Below are 11,512 nucleotides of genomic sequence, written 5' to 3' on the forward strand. Positions count from 1 at the left end.
GCCTGATGGCCAAACAGCTGCCAAGCAACTTTGGGGCAGATCTCATAACTTCTGGAGGGCAACAAACTGAACACAATTCAGCATCAAAAGTTAACAGCCTACTGGGCTGAATTAGCAAGAGCACAGCAACCAGATGAAGGGAAGTGATTATTCCCTTCATCTGGTACTCACAAGGCTACTGCTGGAATGCCTTGTCCAGTTCTTCAAGATAAATGACAAACCAACCGGAGCCCTATCAAAAGAGTTGGGAGGCTAGACTGCTACGTCCAAGAGGAATATCAAGAAGCAAAGTTTGTTCAGCATGGAGAAGGCAGGCTAAGGAAGGATCTACTCGCTGTCTTAGGCTACCTAATGTATTGTTACAGAGAAGAAAGATCCAGACTCTACAATAAGAGGATGAGATGCAACATTCACAAGCCACACCAATAAATATATGAACAGGGAGTAATAAAATAAAATTAAAAAAAAACCCAAACAAACCACACAAAAAAACCAGAGAGCAGCTGAACACTGAAACAGGTTGTCCAGTGGGGCTGTGGAATCTCCATCCTTGGAGACAGTCAACATTTAAGTGGATGAAACTGAGCAATCCAAGACAACTCTGAAATTTGAAGTATACCATAAAGACATCATAGCTAGAGAGTTGAACAACAGCAAGACAATCCAAACTTCCAACACTTTTAAAAGACTTACCGTGGTTAACGTTACAGCCCAACAACTAAAACTGCTGCTGTTAGAGAAAACAAACCAACCAACCCATCTCATCCTTTGCCACCTCTTTTTTTTCCTGGGTTGTTTGTTGCCTGACAGGAATAACAAGACTAACACACAGAAGGTAAATTTTAAGAAAGGAAGTTTATGATAGCCTTTTGAAACAAGAGAGGGAATTGGAGACTGACTGCTTTGAGAGAGAGTATAACTGTAAAAAAGAGCTACTTAAAAAATGCTCTTCCCCTGAAAATCAAAATAGCAACTTAAATGCCATCTTGACAAACACATTACTCACTCAACCAAATAAGAAATAAAGTATGTAAACTGCTAACCCAATCACTAGAGATGAATTATAGCCACCCTGGATTGTTACCCAGGCAACAGCAAACACCTTGTCCCATAAAAAAACTATGGTTCCTGAAGCGACCGTGTGTGAATGTGAAACACCAGCCTCTTCTCTTAAGATTAACTGAAGAGTTCAGTGAAATGATTCTTACTGCAGTCTGTGGATCTGCAGCTTCCTTCTGCAAGCCTTCCAACTCTAACTTCCTTTCAGTAGCATTAAGAAATCCATACATTGCATTTTTTTTGAGCTACACTGAGAAGCATGATCAGAACTGAACATACAAAACCCATGAAATAACCTTGGCAGTATAATCAATCTAAGTCAGAATGTAATCTGATTGGTGTTTGCTCCATCCTTTCAATGCAAAGGTAAAATACTTTCACACCACTATTTAAAATGTTAGGAGCCTCTTTTATCACTTTTGGAAAGTAAACAGTACAGTAAAATATTTAAGTAAGTATATATACACATTTAAAATACATATAATAGAAATAAAAGCAGGTTATGCAGTTTACGAATATTCAGGACAGTGTGATTATTTTAAAATGTTTCTAAAACATCAGACTAACGTTTATTTAAATGTGTTACAAAAATAGCTTCAACAATTATTTCTATATTTTTGTAAGATTTTAATTAACCACCTTAGGTACACTTTCTGGAAACTACTACTACATATTGCAAGGCTTGCTTCTAAAATACCTTCCTGTAGACAATTGTATGTAAACTGCATATGTGTATGTAAAAGAACACGCACTGACTTAAGCAATGTCTTGCTGGTTCATCTTACTGGCAAAGGTTCTTTTTTTTCTCTTAATTCTGTACATATATAAGCATGGAAAACACAACTGACACTTTAACTGTTTAAAATATATACATATTGATAACCCTTGCAAAAACCTCTCCACATTTGGTAAGGAAAAAATAAACCAAATAATTCTTCACACATACCTAGTGAAGATTTGTCAGACTTGCAGCCAAGGCCTCTGAACACGTTACCTGTGCAGGGCACACAGTATGCCTATGAAGCATGCTCTATGCCAAAAGACCTCTATGCTCTAACCTGCTTGTGGGCTGTGTGGCCTTATCCTCTAACTGCTTATTCTAAGCACCAGGCAAAACAGAGACTGCACCCCTGCCGTTTCAGGGCTGACACAAACTGCATGGACAAAGCCAGCCTGAACCGAACACAGAGAAGACAGACAACTATAAACAAATAAAAAAGAAAAAAAACCCAAATCAACCCACCACCTTTCCAATGTCAGCATTCCTCTACAGTCCAGCAAGCAAGAGAGACATTCTCACAAGTGTGTCACGCCCCTAAGCTGGAGGGTCCATGGAGGACAACCTGACAGTCTGCCAGCTACAGCAGCCGCTCATTGATCAGCTACTGCTTACACATGGGATGCAAACCTGAGTCTTGCAGCTACACCGACCACTTGCATGTGGCTCCAACTCAAGGAACATCTGTACATTGTGGTTTGAAAAAATGGGAAAGTTGGATAAAAACTGCATTAGGCCATTGAGACAAATCAGAATTACAGCCGCTTGTCAGCATCTAGACTCCCCTGGGTCTGTACATTACAAAGTACTTAAGTTACAGTATCAGTGATGTATTTCCCAACGGATGTTTGCATTTCCTCAAGACAGATCATGTCTACTCAACATTTCCTTTTATTCTTTACATTTGCTCTGGGGCTGTGCCCCCTTTTACTGCAAGTTACAAACTTGTGGTATGCACAATTATTAACTCTTAGTAAGCTCTTCTGTAGGTCTCATCATAGTGTGCAATCACTTTAGGTAGCGTAAGATTTCTTTTAAGCTTAATTACACAATAGGAAACCGAAGCATAAAAGGGATGTTCAGGTTTTTTCAAAGTCTTTATCAATTTTAAGAGTTCTACTTGAGGTGAATACTTCAAAGTCAAGTCAAGTGGACCAAATATATTTGCCACAGTAAAGAATAAATTCAGCTCTTCAGGTAACCATTAAGAGAATGTTAGTGTTTTGCTTGGCTGCATACAGTAATTTTAAGACATGCTTCTTTAGATGAGGGGAAAAAAAAAGCAGCTATTTTTGTTTTCCAAATTTAAACACTTCAGAACTAGAAGAGATGGCTTTATTATGCAGCCAAATGAATCAATGCAAATCAAAACGAACAGGGCACCTTTTATACTTGCACATAGCATTTAATCACCTCCCACATTTAAGCCTACCTTTATTTCCACAATTTTCTATAGAGGCAGACTCACAAGTTTTACTTTGAGTAAAAATCACAAGTTAGTATGAAGAACATACCACATGCTAAGAAATAACACAAATAAAATCAAAATTTGTATTTTACAGGAAACAGAAAAAATATTAAATCATTGTTCCACTCACCTGGAAGGAGTGGAACTGCTATTTTTTTGCAGCTTCCTATGAAACAAAAAAAAGAAATGTGAAGCAAAAACAGTGTAATAAATACTTAACCATTACAGTCCACTTTCAAAAGTGACCAGACTGACTCTATTTGTATAAAGCCATATAATTAAATTATTCAGTTTTATTATTTAGGAATGCTAAGAGAACGAAGGAGAAAAAGTTTGAAAAATATAATACAACCCTCCTTATAAAGATCACAAGAAAGTAGGTCAGTAGATTCTGCAACAAAACTATAAGCCATATTCCAGAGTATTTGAAGGTTGTAAACCGCAAAAGTGGCGAACAAGAACACGGGAGCGGCTTCTTCACACTTCACTGCTTAGCAGAGTGGTTGTGCTATTTCCTAGAAGACACCTTTTCTATTTCAGAGTGTTCTGGGGAAGAAGGAAGGTGCAATACCTGCACCTTAATGCAAAGATTTCTTCTTTAAAGGAGTCAAATGTTGGGCACTTTTCACTGATGTTATTAGTTAACTGCTTGTAATGGATGTCTAAAGTTAATTCCATACCCTCTTCAGTTTGGCTGTTTCCATAGATCAGGGGAAGACGCAAGAAGTGAGGATAACTGACTCAGAAAGTTCAAATAAGAACGAGAAAGCCAGTTGGACAGATAGTCACGTGTACTGAAACAAAGCAATTCAATTACTTCAGCTTTGCTGAAGGAGCAGGCTTTTTCCACACAAAGGTACATTTGTGGTAAATGGAGAGCACAAATGGAATAAAGAAATACTTTCTGTTCGCTGAGTATGGCCGCTCCTAAGTCAAACTCCTAGCTTCAGTATTTTTCAGAGGCACCTTAATTTTACTTTGATTTACTGGAAATTCAGGCGGTGAATACAGCTCTTATAACTAAAGTGAAAGGCCAATGAATGGCAGAGGAGAAATACACAGGGGTTAATATTGCACTGATCTCTTCAAATTTGCTCAGAGACACAGAAACACCTTACCCAACTCATTTATCTGGGTTTGAGCACCTTAACATTGCCCATCAACCTAACAAATATTCTAAATCCAATCTCCTTTTGCCACATAGAATTCAACCAATTAAAAAAATACCAAATTTTTAAAAAGTTACTTCATTTTTTTATTTTTCAGTGTTCACCCCAAAGTATAAAATTGAATACGATAATTAACTGTATTTGGGATATATCCCAAATATCCCACTACAGGATTCCCATTGCTCATTAAAAGAGAATGATCTTTTTGTTTCCTGTAAGCAATAATAGAATTGACTATTGCCATTTAGCTAGAAAGGGAAACATACTTTATTGCTTGGAATAACTTCCTGAAGAAAAGCTCCTAGCTGAACCGAAGCTAATGGAAAAGTTCTCAGGCTGAACTAAGACCAAACGACACTGGAAACAGTAGAGCATAAACTTGTAAAAAAAAATTAAATTACTGCATAATTATTAAATATTGACTCATACTTCTATCACTAACTACATCCAATGCCTCCTGAGAGGGTGCATTATTGATGTGAAGCAAACATACTTAGGTTATGCAGGAGGACAATGATAATGTCGAATCTCCTCATTATTCCCCCCCAAAAGTTAACAATTATTAACTTGAAATCTGTTCATTACCCCAAAAAAAGAAGTTAATAGTATTGAATCACGTTTGCTCCTCTGAAAAGTTAATGCATTATTTTTATGCAGAAATTCATGATCACTAAGAAACTATTAAAAAAACCCAGTTGAGATTAGCAACAACATGTACTTTTAACGTTAATGAAACTTCTTGGAGATATAAATGTGCAATTGTAACTTTAAACTAATTAATAGTGCAACAAAAGAAAAAAAAAAGGAACCGATGACAAAAAAATAATTTTAGGCAAGAGATACACCCAAAATTTAACTAAGCAGGATTCAAAAGAATACCATATTTCATCCTGTTCAACACTGTGTCACCAAACAAAAGTATAAATAATTTTGGTATCCATGCTAAATTTATGTACTACCAAAATTAAGACCTGAAAGCATTTTATGTTAGATGCTGCAGAGTCTAGAAGTTTCTAGGAAAAGATATAACAAGCATGTTCATATTTCTAGAATTCAAACCAGGATAGAACTGTAGAACAACTATACTATGATGATCAAAGGCTCAACTAGTTGATGAAGCATTACCATCTAATGCTGGTATTAAAACATAAAGTTATGATGGATTTTTTAAAAAAGCTGCTTCTCTCCATGTACACATTTAGGGTTTTTTTATCATTTCACCTTTTTTTTTTTTTGGATGCATTATATAACAAGCAGTCCCCAACAAAGATGTCCGTTTTTGCAGTAGGAAAACTTTCTGATTTTGATTCGGGAATGCAGAATTACAAACCCTAAGACAAGTCAAGTGAACAACTGACTTGACTATAGCTTGTCCCTCTGAAATTGTCTGCAACTGGATCTCGTTAACAGACAGTACCGCATTTCAGCAGAAGGCTGAAGAAATCACATTTTGCTGCTTATGGACAACCAGGGCCACAAGCACTCCCCATCCTATCAGCTAGTGCTGAATTTAGCATCTAACACAGACCAAGTGGTATTACAGCCCTAACTTCAGGAACTTTTTTTCCTAATTAACTTTAGCTTTGCATTCAGCAAGAGCTCAGGACATGACAATCACTGCCATGAGCAGAATATGACAAAGTGGAAAGGTTTTAAAAGGTGGAAAAGAAAGTACACTTTGGCAATATTCAGGGTCCCTATTTGGAAAGTAGTGGATGATTCAGGGCTTTGAGCTTTATTTGAATTTCTTATTCTAGTGCGACTAAACAGGTGACAGTATAACTATTTGAAGATTTGAACTATCTGAGATTTTGACAGCATCATTACTTGTAGGAGAAAGGAGCATAACACAAAGCAAAGAAGCATGTGGATGGGACATGGAAACATACCAACGGATCCCATTTCAAGAATAAGGATGCAGAGAGATTTTGGAGTGACTGCAGAAGCAACATGGCAGCACACATACCCCTTTACTCCTACCATCAAGTTGCTCTACAGCACAGAATGTTTGTGACTAAAATACTGCACAGGCATCGCTGCTGGAGGGCCTACGACATGATTTTTCACATGAAAGCTTCAGAGATGTTTTATGCCAACTCGAGGTGCCTCACACACAGTAACAGGCAAAGTCAACAGGGCAACTGGTCCAGAAGGGCCACATACATCGCCAGAGCCCACGCAAACCATTATCTCCCTCTGGTGCAGAAAAGCTGCTCTCACCCTCCCCACCAACACCTCACCACACACCCCGCACCCTTCTTGGCACCCACCGCACCAGCACCGGGTACGGACCGAGATCTCCCTTCAGAGCAGAAGATGGATGCAGAGACAGGCCTCCCTGAAGCTGAAGCGGAAAGGCCGGGCCTGTCTAGCCCCTATCGTCGGCCCTCCGCCCGCCTTTCCCCCTCGCCACGGGCCAGGCCCGGGGCAGGTCCCGGCGATGCCCCCGCGGGGCAGCCCGCTTCCGGATGCGGAGCGAGTTGCAGCCCCCTTCGCCCGCCCCTCCGCCTCCCCGCCCCACTCCCTCGGGGCGCCCGGCGGGACCCCTACCTCCGGGCGGGTAACGGTCTCCTCGGCGCCGGCCGGACCGCCCCGCCCCAGCTCTAGGGGCGGCGGGAGCCGCAGGCCGCGGTGGGGGAGGGGGCTGCCGTGGAGAGGAGCGGCGGCGCCATGTTACTGCCTCCCGGGTATTCCCCGCCTACTGCCGAGCGGGGCCGCTCCCGCCCCTCCACCCCCGGCGCCCTCGCCCGCCCGGGCGCCGCCGCACCGCGGTGAAAGGAGCCGCCGATGCCACCGGGCCGCGCTGGTGTTTACAAACTCACCCCGGGAACGCGGGCCGAACCGCACATTAAAGGCCGGGTCCCCCACAGGCTTCCGTCACTTCTCGCGATAGCTCCGCTGACATCTCCGCGGGCGGCGGGGAGGTGCGGATCACGTGGTGATGGGAGGGCGGGGCGGAGGAGGCCGCGCGCCGCTGATTGGGCACCGCCGGCGGGGCGGTGGGGGACGGTGTGGCCGGAAGCGCCCGATGTCTGGGTGTGGCCGAGGGGCGCCGCCGCACGGCTGTAGCTCAGCGGGGGCTGCTCGGGCCGCCCGTGGGTGGGCGACCGACCGAGAGCGCCTCCCGAGCGACCAGCGCACGGGACCAGCGGTGAACGGCCGAGTTCTGCGGCTGGCTGCCAGCACCGTGCCTCCGCGGCAGCGAGGTGGTACGCTAGTCCCGTTATGCTGCGGCCCATCGTTCAGAGCAGTACCGCTGCCGGGGACCTCGCGTGGATGTGGCTGGCTGGAGACGTCGCTGGCTACATCTGGACAACACAGCCTAGGCGAACTGTACACGGGCACGACCGTGCAGGCTGGGTGAAGCTGCTGTGGAGGGAGTAGGCTAGCAGCCATGCGGGGTGGGGGCAAGGGAGAGCTGCCCATCCTCTGCTGCTGGCTCTGCAGGAGAGCGGTGGAGGCTAACCCGCTGCAAGGCTTTGCTCAGGGATGATGCTTGATGCGCCTGTCATGTCTATGGTTTACGATAATCAGCCCTCCAAAACCACCTCCTGGCTGTACTCCTGGCGTTTCGCCATCTCCCTACAGCAGGGACGAGGGGTGTCCCTGAAGCCATGCTAAACGTCCACCTTATTGCATGCTGTGTCAAGAGCGCTGCAGCACTGTACAAGGAAGGGAAGCATCTTTACCTACATTTAACACAGAATTAGTTACTGTTTGATGAGTTAAAAAAAAAATCAGTTATATATAGGAACACAGTTTAGCCAGCACGCACTCTGAATGACAGCTGAAGATTTAATTCCATGTATCATTGGGACCTGTCTTGTTCTGAGACTGACCTGAGAGTATGAGACTACAAGTAACAAAAAAACCCACCTCTAAAACAGAAGTACTATTTCCAGCACATTACAATAGCTCCAAGTTTCCTCATGCTCGCAAAAGACAGTGTTGTGCTTCATTTCTTGTAAACCATTTTAAGTGGGCACCACACAGCACTTCTGCAAAGTTCTTTGCAATAAGGCGGGCTAAGAAACACTGCATAAAAGTAGTTTACTTGCAGGAGGCATTATTCTCTACTGCAAGCATATTAAGAAGAGCTCAAATGTGAGATAGTTCCAGGAGAGGAACAGAGATCAATCTTCTTTCTTCCCAAGGCAACTAAAAGCTGTCTGAGGAACAAGTATTTTTGCAGGGGTTTCGGCCTACCTTCATATGGCAGCATCAGCCCTGACCAGAGAACTGAACTGCAAGTTCTTTGCCTTTCCTCAGTCTGAAAATGGCACAGAAAACAAAGAGGGAAAGCAGCTGGTTGGAAAAGGTGAACCACTTCTGCCTGCAGGAGTAATCTAAGAATGTAATTGGTAACAAACATTTCCTTCATTATGTATTAGGATAACACTGCAGTGTACATCACTGTCACAGGTGGGATGGAGTTGGGATCTACTGGGATAGCAGGCAGCAGTTTTTCAGAGACAATGAAGATCTTTGCTCCAGCTGGTTCCATCTTCAACACTGAAACATGAGCAGTCTTCTGATACAGAGAATCTACAACACAAAACTTCCTGAGCTGACAGTCTCAGAGGTCAGCACAGTTCACGACAGAAAAACTGACAGAAGCTTCAAGAAAGAAAATCCTACAATTTCAATGGAACTTTATACCTGGCTTCTCTGATCAATCAAAAAGATTTCTTGATGTCAACTCTTACAGACAAGATCAAGAGACCTTTTGGATAGCTTGCTGCTGCCCAATCACTGCAAAGAATGTTTTTCTAAAAAAGAGTGTGATCTTTTATACAACTAATTTCTTTTGTTGGTATTGTAGGAAAACAGAAGTTTTTCTAAGACCACTCAAATTGACTGAGCTGTTGAAGTGCTCCAGTAACCACTGAAACCAAGCTCTGTTTTTCAAAGGCTGTGAAAGTAGAGCAATAGAGAAAGGGAGTCAGTGTGCTGTGATCATTCAGATGTGAACATCTGCCCCCTGGTCGTAAGCCCCTTATTGTCTATAAGGAGGATAATCCACCATGTGAAGGTTTGTTGCCATGTTTTGAAAGACCTTGATTAGTCTTTATCTGTAACACTGAGATCTGACTCTTTCAAGATTGCAATAACATGATACCAGTTTTGCTTGGGTTCAGTCCATGTTCACCAGTCTATAAGCAAGTCAGAAGTTAACAAGCTTGGAGAGATGCTACTACCAAAATAGGCAGGCTTTACATCTATGCCTATGGTCACCCAAGATACCTGCTGTGTTTCAGAGAAGGCTGATCAGAGGGAAAAGGGTACACGTGGACAGGGTGAAACACATAGGAAGGATGTAAAACCAGAAATTGTTATTCAAACCTGACTGAAGTAGCTCATGGTGACTCAAGTGGCTTCCTTGTTGAGCTTATTATAGCTTAGCCAGAACTTCCCTGTACACCAAAGTTACAGCCAAACCATTTCATAAGTAAGCAAACCAAGTATGATGAATGGAGCTAGAGCTAGGTGTGACCAAGGCAAGTTTGAAGATCCCTGTTTGCCCAGAACTCAGCGGTATGGAAATCTGAAGCTTGAATTAAAGCTAGCCCACTAGACTGGTCTACAATACTAGGAAACATGGATTGCCACCTCAGATGCCTGCAGCGATCTCTACAGTTCTGGAAGAGCAGATCAAACTTCACCACCCACCAGAAAGACAGCAGCACACATGAGTTTTAGCCTAGAATTCCAGACATCATTTCCTGCCTTTCATCCTGGATAAATACACTGTATGTCAACTCAGTAACAGAATAGCTTGAGAATGGGCATTAGCTAGTTCATAAAAAAATCCCAGTGTGATCACAGACCACATGGAAGACAGCTGCAACACTTCCTACCCCTCCCTCACAACCAAAAACCCCACTTCCAAACTTAGTCCTGTAAGGCACTACTACTACTGTGCTAGAGTTTATAAAGATTCTGCATATTCTACACTCTCTAAACCGCAGACACATAAAAATTTACATTGCAACTTTTAATCCTTCTGAGATTTTCTTCTAACATACAAGGAAAAGAGCTTCTCATGCTAGGTTCAAGTATTTTGAGTTCAGATGAAAACAAATGCCTTACCTGCAGCTTGCGCTGACCTGAGCGCCACTAGTCATTTCTCCATTTCCCCAGGGACAGGCAGCTTACAGCAGCTACATTTCCTTGATTTAATTTGGTAATTACCTATTTAACAGCAAGATGACAGAGCCTGACAGCTTGCTCACCTTCTGCCCAAGTTCAGCTTATAGATGTTAAGTGACCAAATCTATTATTTAGTACTTGGAATAAAGTGAGATGCTATCACCCTCCCACCAGATTAGTATATAGTAGCACAGAGGATGCTGCTATAAGTGTAAACACCATGAATGCATTTAGATTGTTAAAAGACAGATCCTGTGAGAAGCAAAGTTTGATGCTGCAGATATTTTGCTATTAAAAATGCTTTGATCCTACTGCTCTTAAAAGAATTTGGGAGATAACGCAAGGATGACTTTACAAAGTTCAGTTCTCTTAATTAGGTGGTGCCAAGAATGCAGTAACTAGGTGTCTAATATCACTGGGCCATGATTAAATGACCTGGACCAATCTAAAGCAGTGGCTGCTTTAGTTCCATTGGGATGGGACACTGATCGAAACAGCAGAAAATTTTTTTACCATGAGCGACACTGATTTGTGTTTAGCTCCTTGTGTCAAGAGGTGCCAGAACACCTTATCTGCCAGCTGTCCTGAGGGAAAAAAACAAAGTGTGCACAGAAAGAGCTCTGGATAAATTTGAAACAAGTGAAGGACCAAGGCCAGCAGTATAACCTTCCATATTTAATCTGTGTAGCCTTTAATCGTTCAAAGATATGCCACATTAATTTCAACAGACAAGTGACATGCCTATATAGATAACTAAAATGTGACTTGAAGTAGTTTTTTGAAGGGTCCTATGCGATACATCATTTTCAGGAGAAATGCATGGTGGCTGAATGACAACAAGCAGTCTTCCAGATACCCTACTCAAAGATAATAAATGCAGGCAACAGG

This window comes from Gallinula chloropus (genome assembly GCF_964237585.1).
Source record: "Gallinula chloropus genome assembly, chromosome: 5".
Taxonomy (NCBI): domain Eukaryota; kingdom Metazoa; phylum Chordata; class Aves; order Gruiformes; family Rallidae; genus Gallinula; species Gallinula chloropus.